Source organism: Prionailurus viverrinus, chromosome D3 (genome assembly GCF_022837055.1).
Source record: "Prionailurus viverrinus isolate Anna chromosome D3, UM_Priviv_1.0, whole genome shotgun sequence".
Lineage (NCBI taxonomy): Eukaryota > Metazoa > Chordata > Mammalia > Carnivora > Felidae > Prionailurus > Prionailurus viverrinus.
The window spans coordinates 9,266,690-9,279,414 of record NC_062572.1 but is presented as its reverse complement, the minus strand read 5'-3'; the positions used below and the strand labels follow the sequence as shown (position 1 = coordinate 9,279,414).

The window sequence follows — 12,725 nt, the reverse complement described above, 5'->3', positions numbered from 1 at the left end:
CTTATGTGCAATGAAGGAGCCAGACCAGGTTTTTACAGGATGTACCATTCAGGAAAACAAAAGAGAGTGAGGGATGGAAGGAGGGGCCACCCCAGCTTACACACATCACAGACAATATCTGCTGGTCGTACATGTATATTTGATCACCCCTCTCTCCGCTTTCTTCACTTTAACGGTGGCAGTTTCACAAGGGGAGTACAATTCACCATGAGTTGTCATGGATTTCATTTGCATAATTCAAGAAATGCTGTTTATGTGGTCTGCTGCTTTCTTGCACCATCCCGAGATGGGCTTTTTTTCTGGACCATAACTCGAGGAGCATTTCTGTATATATCACCCGATTATATTTGCAGCAATCAAGCCCCATAATTTCCTAAATCTGGTGATGCAATAAATTTCTGCAATCAGATTTATTAAAAACACACACGCAGATGCAAGAGTGTATTTCTAGGGTGAACTCTTTAATCTAACATATGTATGATGAGGCCCGGCACCGTGTTGAAAGACCCCATTTGTCATCGCTAATATGCATTCATCTTGCACACACAATGAAACACTTTTACCATTAGATAATGAAATAAAAGTACTATTAACCCGCTGCAAATCCTTTTCCCTGTAAGAGACGAAATGCACGGTAATTGTCTTATATCATGTCTGAGTCGGTAAATCTGCTCTATAGCAGTTCACCATAGCACCATAAACCTCATACCCATTGGAGGCTGGAGAGCCTACCCTAAGCCCAGCATAACTGTCTCTGCCTATGGTGCCTTAGGGAGAAATTGGCAAGGGAATTTCTATTTCTGGAGAAATGTCTAACCTCGTTGGAAAACCATGGGACTAGAAGAGAGAAGGTCAAGGCATAAAAGCAGAGATTAAAATAGAGGGGCAAAGGAATCGGAAATGCGGTGCTCTCCAAGGTGCTGAAGTCAATCCAATGCCACAGCACTAGGTACATCAAATTAAAGGCACTGGAGCTTCCAGTACAAACACTTCATGGAATTTTGAGTTAGGTGAGAAAGAAGGTATCATTAGGAGAGACAGAAACAGAAACAGTTTCTGACAGTCTACCAAAGTGACAGAAGAAAAAAGGGAGACTTCTGATTTATCATTATTTTAAAATAATCATAGTTTCCAATAAAGAAAACACAATCAAACACAATCAAAATATTGAGTGACCAGAGAGAAGTCTGTGTTTGTAGGAAAAGGACTGATCAAATGTAGATAAAATCCAACCAAGTGGTGCAGCCAGGTGGACAGAATGCTCTCAGTTTTCTTTAAGTTTTCTCTTCTGTCTTGAAGACAAATATGGGATTTTTACATTGCTGTAGGACAAGCAGAGCTGTGACTTGTGTTGACATCACTTGATTTTGGATTATCATGTATCTGACACTATGTTCTAATCTCTGGGACACTGCCCCTCCCCACACCACACCACAGCAACCAATATACCTGGTTGGTGCTGGACTTGGACTCCTCAGTTAAAACATGAAATCCAGGCTCTGAGAAGAAATTTCACAGCAGGATAAGTCCAATGACTTGACGTGTTCTACCAGATAATTATGCTGTGTGGCTGCACTGGGGCCCTTCACCACAACCTCCTAGGCTGCTGGTGGGTGTAAATCTCTCTACTGCAGACACAGCAGAGGCAAGACCAGGCCAAGGAACATCGGCAAACCCCCAGGCCCAGCCCTACTGCAAGCCCAGCTCATGGTGTCCTGTTGAGCCCTAGAAGAACAAACAATATCCATGTTCTTCTCAACTTTGCCTGCTTCCATGCTCATCGTTCAACCCTGAATTCTCGCCACGTTTCCTTGGTAAGCTCACTAACAACAACACCATCAATAACAATAATAATAGTAAATAATAATCATAATTACCATTCATTGGGTGCTTACATATGTCAGGCACCATGCTAAGCTCCTTACACACATTATCTCATGTAACAAGCACATTAATGTGTCTACTAGGTGATTCAAGCAGGGACTAAGAAATAAATTACAGTCAATTCTAATAGTTCAGGTGTGGATTATCCCCTTGGTGGATAATAAAGGCAAAATTGTAATGCCTGGCTCTTCATAGGGCTTCTGCTCCACTTCCCCACTGGCTGGGGGATATTCAGGGAGCTTGTTTTAAATGCTATAGTTGTATAAACCATCAAGCACAGTACCAAGTGTTCAAGACATACTGGCTGATACTATTCTGCTTTTTTAGATAAACTGAGAGCTCAGAAAACATCCTGCTAGATCAGTGATTCTAAGAGTTCTGGATTTCACAGGTCAATAAAAATCTCACCAAAAATAAATAAACAAATAAATAAAGGACCAACAGAGTAGGGCCAAGTTTTACTGCATCAAAGAAAAACATTAAAAACAACCTCCTCTCACCCTAAAAGATGGGATATTTGAACATTAACAAAGCAAGAGGGCCAACAACAGAATCAACAAGAGTCTTTTAAAATAAATACACCTAAAATAAAAAGGCTCACAGCACTATATTTATTTTGAAGGGACGGGAAAAACTCCCGTAAACATAAGCCAGCATTGGTCTAAAGGTGAATTTTAGAAACGAGTGTCTGAGCCACTGCACACATACACAGCTAGCAGGGCCTCTCCTTTGATGATCAAGCAGAACTCGGTTCCTCTCCCCCCGCTGGCCCTCAGCCCCCAGCCCTAGGGGAGCCATGATTAACACAGCCCCAGACTTTGGACCAGGCCCAGGCCGGGAGGAGACTCATCTGATTAACCTGCCATCAGCAGCAGACAGACAGCCCGGAGCCCGGCGCAGACCATTCAAATAATGATCATCATAAACAGCCCATTTGCAACTAAAAAGAAATAATTTTAATGAGCTTGAAGCAGATGATGGATGCAGCTGAGGCTCGGGCCAATGCGCAGAGAAAAAGGAAGTGGGGATTGAGCTGCACCCAGGACGAGGCACAGCAGGAAGAAGCTGGGTTGGGGAGGAAGGGCTCTTCTAGGGAAGATGGAAACCACCAGCCCACTGTGTCCATTGCCTGGCGAGTGCCCCTAGCTCTGAGAGGGTCTGCACTCCAGTATGCTGGACAAACGTGAGAGTTAGACTTCCAAAGCACTCAGAGTCTCAGAATGTATGAACCAGAAGGAAACTTTGAGGTTGTCCAGTCCATCACTGTCCAAACTTCAATCATACATACCCTTCTGGCATGCATTTGCCATATTGATATTCCACACGAATCACTATTTATTTAATATTTATCTTCAAATTGACTCTTTCTTTTTGATTGAGGTATGTATAGCTTTAAGTTCAATTTTAAGACTGAATTTTTACACCTTGCAACCACTGCCCAGATCAAGATATAGATGTTCATGTTCCCAGCACCTTTGAAGGATCCCTGGTACCTCCTCTTTTTGAGTACAGCCTAAAGGTGGCCATTATTCTGATTCTAGCATCACAGATAAAATTTGCCTGTTCTTGACCTTCATGATGACTTCCTCTCCTTCTTTTTAACCTGAATAAGTGCATTTGAAAAGGAAAATTTTTTATCACTAGAGAATCCTAGGTCATAAACAGATGGTAGCCACTGAAATAAACTACAATGAAAACAAAGCATTGCTATTTTTCTTTGTTATAAAAGGAGACCACCAAATATTAGAGAGGTGTTAAAAGGAGTGTAGCACCAGGCTGACTTTCTTCTAGTTAGAAGGAGAAGGGATGGAAGAGCACTGAGAAGGAATAACTGTTCCTCCTGACATGAGTTGATCCTTCTAAAGTCAGGTCTACTTATTGCTTACAATCATCTCATGTCCATCAGTAAGTGTATGTACCACACTTTAGCAAAAATCAATTGAATCTGACTCTGCCATTTAAATTTTTTTTAAACTTTATTTATTTTGAGAGAGAGACAGAAAGCAGGAAGGGGAGGGGCAGAGAGAGAGGGAGAGGGAGAATCTCAAGCAGGCTCTGCGCTGTCAGTGCAGAGCCCGACATGGGGCTTGAACTCGTGAACCATGAGATCATGACCTGAGCCCAAATCAAGAGTCAGATGCTTAACCGACTGAGCCATCCACGTGCCCCCGATTCTGCCATTTTAAAGACGAGGAAACTGAAACATAGCTTAGACGACCTGCCCAAGTCACACAGCTGCATAAGAGGTTGCATTTCCTCAGGGAGAAGGGTGGTGGGTCTGGGGTAGGGAAGGAAAACTGTGGTTATCTACAGGGAGGCAGGTTGAACATTCTCAGTTAACCCATGTTCTTCATGAAAGAGGGAAGGGGAATCTTACAAGAATACTTGGTTTTGAAATTTAACACCTGATCCTAAAGTGTCAACTACATACACAGCTCCCGACTAGATGCAATGTTCTCACAGGGGAAACACATAAGAGATCACATGTGTATATGCATGTCAGTTCCCTCATCATATGTGCACACTCTTCTCAGCTCCAAAGACAACCCCACATTCAGACATGCCCCCCCAAAACCAACTCCAAAAAGAGACCTTCTAAAAAGAATGCAGTTATTGTTGGGGATCAGGGATTAAGGAAGTGAGGACCTCAGGTGTCACTGGGTCCCTGTCAGCCCCTCCCATCTTCTGCTCTCCTTTCCTTCCCAGCCAGACTGAGTTCCTTGCAGGAATCCAAATGCACCAGGGTTTCCCAATTCTATGGCCCCACAGACTTCATTCCCTCTGCTCAGATGATCTCATTCTTTGTGCTGATCTTACTCATCAATTTGTCTCAGCTTAAATGTCCCCCCTTCCAGGAGGGCTTCATGGACCTTCCCTTCCAAGTCCAGGCATCTCCACTGTGCCTCTGCTAATCTTTTCTGGTATTTTCCCTGTCAGAAAATATATGATAAAACATTATCAGATTTTATTTTTTAAAGCCCTAGAACCTGTCTTAAAATGAAATCTTACACAGAAGGCCCTTATAGAAAACAAGAGCTCATAGCTAACATTTATGAATTCCTATTAGTATATTTATTTTAATATTTATGGAGCATATGAAGTACTTTATGTACATTATCTCTTATAAGGATATATGGCTGAAGTGATGGTTGAGATTCTAGGCCAGGCCTGGAAAACCAGGATGAGCAGTGGTTATGACTTGTAATACAGTCACCAACTACCCTCAAAACACACATGGAACTCTGCTTTCTCTTTACTGTAGGGAGATCCAATTAGAGACGTTGGACCCTCATCCATCCACTCCCCTGTCCGTCATCCATCCATGATCTCCAGTGTGCTAGGCATTGGATAAGGGGAGGGCAGCAATGAATCAGATATGGCCTGCATCCTACAAGAGCTCAGAAACCAAAGTAAACAAGCTAGGACATAAATAATTCTGGTGAAAGGGAACAAAGACCATCATGTTGAGACATTACCTCCAATGTAGGCTTAGATGAGTGAAACCCTTATATATCCTGTATTGCCTGAGGGGGTATGGAAACTAATGGGGTAAGGGAGAGGTAGAGTTTTATCTATCTCTTCTAATGGTTCTCAACTTGGGCAGGGGCTGCCAGTACCCAGTAGGTGTTACCTAAGATGGAAACCCTTTATCCCACATCCATCCAATCACCTATCCATTTATCCACTTATCCATCCAAAATTCATCTAATTAATCATCCATCCACTTCCATCCAATTATTCAGCCAACAAATTACTTAGCCACAATTCTGTGGCAGGTACAGTGCCAGGTACTGGTATACAGTAACCAACCAACACAGTCCCCGTCCTTGAAGAGTTCACAGTGCAGTGGAGAAGACAGGTCAATTCCAACACTGTGTGCCTAAGTAAAATATAAGAAGTATGAATAAAGTACAATGGGAACACAGAGACAAGGTGACTTCCTATAACTTGGGGGACAGGTCACCAAGATGGGAGCATTTGACCTGGGTCCAGAAGGATGAGTGTGTCAGATAGAAGCTAAGCATCCCAGGCAGAGGGAATGGGATTGTTGCAATAATCTCCTAACTGGTCTCCCTATTCCTGTCTTTAGTTTTATTCTCCTTAAAATGTATCACTATCAAACACACTGTATTTCACTTATTTTATTTGTGATAATGAAAACTCCATGAATAGTTCCTGATACATAGTAAGTACTCTAGAAATGTTTGTTGGTCAAATGAATGAGTGAATGAAACAATGCTATGTCAGAAGCTCTGAAAGAGCCTGGTCTATCTGGGAAACAATGACATGGTTTAGAGACCACAGACCTATATCCAAATCTGGCTTTGACACTTCACTAGCAGTGTGGCCTTGGACAAATGACTCAAACTTAGTTTCTGTGTCTGTAAAATGGGGACAAAAATGTGTGCCCATAGGGTTATTATCAAGATCCTTTTAGAACCAGATTGCAAGTGGGTAAAGTGCTTGGCAGAATGTCTAGGATCTTCAGCGTTCACACCCTCCAATGGAATGTCAGTCCCTTAGGGTGGGGACTGTGCCTGTGTTGTTCACAGCCATAGCCAGGGGTTCCAGCCTCGTGCCAGGTGCATAGTAGGCACTCAGTAAACATTTGTGAATGAATGACTGTTAGCAGATATAAGTATGAGAAGTCCTCTGTGGCAGAAGCAAGGCGGGACCCTCTTTGTGCATGCCAAATGTCTCATTCTGCATCTCTGGTCCATGGAGTTATTTAGAGCTTGGCCATCAGAGTCTCAGGTTGAACACAAAGGTTTCAGGGGATGCTGTGGGGGTATGGTGGGAGTGCTGCCTTCAGAGGGGCCTCAGAGGCCAGCTCCGGGAGGTGCTGCGGGATGACCTGGGATGGAGGGTACATGCCGGCCTGCCACGAATAAGGAGACAAGACGGATGGCTCTGCAGCCCGCCGAGATGGATAACTGAGCCGCAGCTGAGAGACAGCCCGGTTACCAGAGCCATCCATCACTCCCTGCACCGTATGTAAATTTCAGATGCCAAGATGTATCGGGCCAATTATCCGAGGCTGGGGCAAGGGGTGGTGCCTAAGAGAAACAGTTCCCAGCCAAGCTAGCTTTACTGCATTCCATCAGCTGGGCTGGGGGTGATAGACAGTTCATATTCAGGTCAAAGAGCCCATTAAGGAGAATGTGGCCAAACCTCGAGGCCTGGGTGTGTGGGTGAGGCTGCCAACACTTCTTAGTAACTCCCAGTGCAGTGATAACAATAATATAATAACTGCCCAACAGACGGCTTACTATACATATACGAGGTCAATGCTAATTGGCACACAAAATTTCATTTAATTCTCCCAATGGTGCTTGGCACACAGTGGATCCTCTAGAAACATCTGTTGGGAGAGCAAATGAATGGTCTATGATGCAAGGTGCCATTTTACACATAGTACCTGCAGAGAGACAAAGCCTCTCATCCAAGGTCACATGGCTGGGAAGTGGCATCATGGGGACTTGAACTTATGTCTTTCTGGATTCTTTCCTCCAGATACTGAGAGGGCAAACTTTCTCTGACCTGTCTGTCGTCAATAAGGACTCAAGTGGCCTGAAGACCAGAAGTCTGGCTGGGCTTAATCAGTCTCTCCATCCATCTGTTCGTCCATCCACCCATCCATCCATCCATCCATCCATCCATCCATCCATCCATCCCTTTGTACTCATTCACTCAACTATTATTTAAACACCTACAACATTGCCTAGGACAAGCCAGACCCAGATCCTGCCCGCATGGAGTGATGGGTCACATAGGGAGCAAAGACAATTATGACTGCAGTCCATCAGGACCTCCTAGCAGTGCTCACAGCTCTGGCTTCCAGAAAATCCAGGTGGCAATTTGCTTTTAGCTGGAGTCAGGCCAACGAGTGACATTTGGCAGGCAGAGTGGGTTCAAGTTCGGACATTCTAGCCTACTGGCTCTGTGAGCTTGGGCAGACCCTTGGCCTCTGTGCATCTAGGTTTACCACTGTTAAATGGAGTCATGGCATTCACTCCTTCTTGGTGGGGCAGGCAGTATGAAAGGCTTGTGGTTGGCAGGGGGTCTAGGCTGCAAGAAGTGCCTGGAAGGGTTGGGTGCTCAGCGGCCTAGGGTGTTGCTTGGGCTGGAGCCAATGCCAGCCCTAAGGCACCAAGGGAGTGGCAACTTTCCATGCCCTGGTATCGGGATGAGGCCCAGGGCTGGAGTGGGAATGTTGCTCTCATCAGCAAATCCTGTCAGCTTGATCTAACCATTTCTCATCTTCTCTACTGCTGTCACCCTGGACCTGGACATTATCATTGCCTGCCTGGGTGACCAAAGAAGCCTTCTCACTGGGCTCCATACTGTCATCCTCAGTCCCTTCCCCATCCAGCAGCCACAGGAATGCTGTTAAATCTAAGTCATATCCTGGCCCTCCTCTGCTCAAAACTTTTCCATTGCTCCCACCAATTCGGAGCCAAGACCAAAGTGCTCACCATAACATCATGGCTCCATGTGATTCATCTCAGTCTCACTTCCTTCTATTTCTGCTTTGCTCACTCTACTCCAGCCACGTGGGGTCCTTGCTGGCTCTTCAACACATCAAACACATTCCTGCCACAGGGTCTTTGCACTGGTTGTTCCTTCTGCCCCCAATGCCATTTTTTTCAGAATCCCACATGGTTCTTTCCTTTGCCTCCTCTGGTCTAGGTTCTTATATCACCTTCTCACCTGTCTCATTATACTATTCAAAATAGCAAGCATCTTCTTCTTACTTCACCTGTCCCTCTCTCTGCTTATTTTTTTCCATGCCACTTGTTATCGACACATTTATGTACTGACTTCTCTATTTGTTTATTGCCTGTTTCCAATGCCCACCCCCCTCCGATGTCAGCTCCAGAAGGACACAACTTTGTCTGTTTGGGTCACAGATGGATCCTCAATGCTCGGCTCATTGTAGGTGCTCAATATTTGTTGAATAAATGAATGTACACATAAATGAACAAATGGAAGATGGGCTGGCCAACTCTGGGCCCAAACACCCTCCCTGCTATAGTTGTCCCCTACTCAGTGCCCTGCCCCACCTTCAGGGCTCCACCCCCACTCCTAAACATCAGGCAGGAAAACAAGCCAGCTCTTGTAGCAGGCAGGACCTGGAGGTGGCTGTCCTTAAGAGAGGATGCCAATCAAATACCTGATTATCTTGCCACGAACCGGGAGCCACATCCGATCACTTCCTTCTGCCCTTGATTGCTGCTTTATATTCCAGAGTTCTCAGAATGTAAAACCTCACAGCACCAGGAAAATAAAGTAGTCGTCAGTCTGGCGGGTATCAGGTCAAGAGTCAGGGACCCATAGGGCCCCTTTCTTAGGCCTAACACAGCTGGTCCGGTTGGGTGAGGTGGCCAGACAGCTGGTCTTTGTACTCCACCCTCCTCTCTTAAAAAGGGGGAATCACATCAAGTAATCATTCATTCATTCATTCATTCAATCAAGTGTTTATGGAGCACCTACTATGTGCCAGGCACTTGCTACTGGCCATAGTGGTGATGACTCATCACACCACAGGAACTAAGTGCTTACTATGTGGTGTCATTTTTCATGTCTTGGTTCAGCTTGTCTCCTGCAGATGGGGAAAACAAGTCTCAAAGAATGATGTCAGGCAAAAGCAAAGCTGGGTCTCGAACCTGAAACTCTCTTTCCAAACCATGGTACCTCCTCTAAAGTCTGTGCCATTTTCAAAATCATTCTCAAATTCATTTTTCTGAGCAGCCTCTCTTTTGAAGTGGGGGTGTACTGGGTGTAGAAAGGTCTATGGGAACCTTAGAAAGCTCTGGAAAGGGGTTCAGTCTGCTAAGCATCTGACTTTTGGCTTCGACTTGGGTCATGATCTCATGAACCATGAGATCAAGCCCTGGGTCAGGCTCTGTGCTGACAGTGTAGAGCCTGCTTGGGCTTCTCTCTCTCCCGGTCTCTCTGCCCTTCCCCAACTTGTGTGTGCTCTCAAAATAAACAAACATTAAAAAAAAAAGAAAGCTCTGGAAAAATTCACTGATGTACAGTGCTAAGATGATGATAGGTGTATTTAATTTTTCTTTTTTTTTAAAATTTATTTACTTTTGAGAGACAGAGTGAGAGAGCGTGCCAGCGGAGGAGAGGCAGAGACCGAAAAGGAAACACAGAATCTGAAGTGGGCTCCAGGCTCTGAGCAAGCGTTCAGCAAAGAGCCTGATGCGGAGCTTGAACCCACGAACCATGAGATCATGACCTGAGCCGAAGTCGGACACTTAACCGACTGAGCCACCCAAGCACCCCATGACAGGTGTATTTAATCCAGGTGGAGAAGGAAGCCTTTATTGAGGGCCTGTTGTACGCCAGGTGGGGTTCTAGGAGTCTCACGCAGCTCAGTGGTGGAAGACGACAGGCACACAAAAGCACAGGTATCCTAAGGGAAGCGCGTTGGAGAAAGCTGCAGCTAACAGATCCTGGGTGCTGGCATCTGGGGGAAGGCACCTGAGGAGGAAGACCCATGGGCAAAGGTGTGGGGCATGGAAAACCCAGACTGTGATGGGGACCACCTGGAAGCATATTACGGGCTAATGGGAACTAGGGTCAGAAAGCCATGATATTAAAGGAAAAAGCAATTAGGAACAAGAGAAAACTGTTGAAGCAGAGGAGGGCACTTGCTTCGAGCAAGTCTGGAAAGCCACACTGGCAGGAGAAAGAGACTGGGGGCTGGGAGAGCAGATACACCAACTTCCGCCACCTGCCAGGTAGGCAAGGATGAGTGGGGACAATGGATAGGAGAGAGAGGTGACGGATTTTCAGGACTTATTGGAAAGGAATTGATGCTACTCAGCAACTGGGGGGCTGAAAGCAAGATAGAGGGAGAGAGTGCTCAAATGGGGGCAGCTGGGCATGGTTAGGGTAATTCACACCAGGAATCCTTGGGCCCTACACTGGCTCATCCCCTAACTTGCTGTTGACTTTGGCAAGTGTCAGACCTCCTGCTGCCCCACTGTTTCATTGGTTAAATAAAGGCAAGATATCTCCAGGGCTTGCTGGGAGGACCTGAAGAAATTTATAGATACAATTTCTTCCTAAACAAATGGGAAGAATTAGTGTTAATAAATGCCCGGTGGAGTCTAGTTTGTAAATGTGAAGATGGAAACATTTTCAAAGAAAAATATTTTGTAGGGGTGGTAGGAGGAAGAGGGAGCCAGAGTTCAAAGTAAATGCACCCTGCCCCCACCACCCCCCATTCTGCTGGTGTACCTGACTCCCAGGGACATCTCTGAAGGCCACCCATCCTTTGGCTGCATTCCATATAGTGTGGCTGTTCTTTTTAGGATTGAAAGATATTTGTTTACTTGAGATGCCACCTCCAGGAAGGAGGTCCTGATTGAAGGGGGCCTGCGTAAGCAGAATCACCTGAGTGTCCCCGCAAGCCTCCTACTATTCAGATGACCCCTCAACTAAATCCTCTGTCCAAGACTGCCAACACCTCAATAAACAATCTAATTGGCTGCTTTCTGTTCAGGGTTCAGGTCTTATTTCAACACCAAACTGTGTAGGGTACTAATATACAATTCTTCCACTTCCAGAATGGAAAGTATAAAAGGGAAGAAAGAGGGGAGGGAGAGGAAGAGGAAAAACAACTTTTTGAAATCAACATCTCTTTTTACATCCCTGTATTTCATTAAAATGTTTATTATTAACATTAATGTGAAATTCCCACCAAGCTGACTTTAATTACCTGAAACTGCACCAGGGACCCCCGGCTGCCTCCTTGGCACCATAAGTAAAGTGATAGAGAGACACCTGCATGAGGCAGGCACTGACCTGATGGGGAAAGTTCCAAGATGAAACTCAGACCCTCAATGCAAGACAGGGTATCCTGCTCTGTCCCCAAACCACAAAAGCCATTTTCAAAAACAACACTGATAAGACCTTTCTCTCCAAATGTTCCCTGTCCACATCAGAGGAGACTTTATCTCTGTACTTTGAGGCAGAACAGAATTTCCCTCTACCAAAAGACACAGAGTCTGTACAGAAGCGGATTTTTACTGTATTTACTAGGAGGAAACTAGAGAATGACAGACGGGCCTGTCCTAGACTAGAGACTGTGGACCCCTTTCCCTCCTCCTCCTTGCTTATCTTGTCTACTTTTGTTTTCCAGAGCCTAGAGGAGCCCAGGACCCAGGACACACATTTTCCCAGCACTGGGCCAAGATGAAGACCTAGTTAGGAATGTGGTCTGGGTTCGAATCCTAATTCTGCTACTCTCTAGCTGGGAAATCCTAATGACTGAGCCTCAACTTCCTGATCTGTAAAATGGGGACGATGCTTTGTGAGCATCATTTGATCTGGACAGATGGGGGATGGACATCAAGCTGAGCCACCTAGAAGTAAGAGTACCAAGGAGCAGTGTGGAGCCCTGGCCTTGCAGCAGCCATGCAGCCCTGGGTTCAGATCTTGCGTGCTGTACTTGCTAGCTCTGACCCAGGCAAGTTACTGCATCAATCTGTGCCTCAGTTTCCCCACCTGTAGCATGAGGATAATAAAAATACTAAATGAATCCCAGCCAAATATTTTAAATATCTCTAACTGCCCAGAAATAATAACCACCCACGCTGCCGCCTTCGTCCAAGCTGCCACCATCCCTCGCCTAGACTATTTCTGGGGCCTCCTTCCTTCTCTCCCTGCTCCCACCCTTACCTGCTACAGTCCCATTTCCAAGCAGCAGCTGGAGTGAGCTGTTCAAAATGTGAATCAGTTCTTCTCTCTCCCTGGCTTGAAACTCTTCCATAACTTATCTGCCATGGACTTAGATTAGAATACAGACTCCTCACTGGGGCCTA

At 45.5% G+C, this 12,725-nt stretch overlaps 1 protein-coding gene across 5 annotated transcripts in view; it reads right to left on the bottom strand.

Annotated features, from left to right (window-relative positions):
- The window catches only part of CUX2 (cut like homeobox 2), a 320,122-nt gene that overhangs the window by 105,287 nt on the left and 202,110 nt on the right, over nucleotides 1-12,725 (bottom strand). The gene's annotated exons all lie outside the window — the stretch shown is intronic.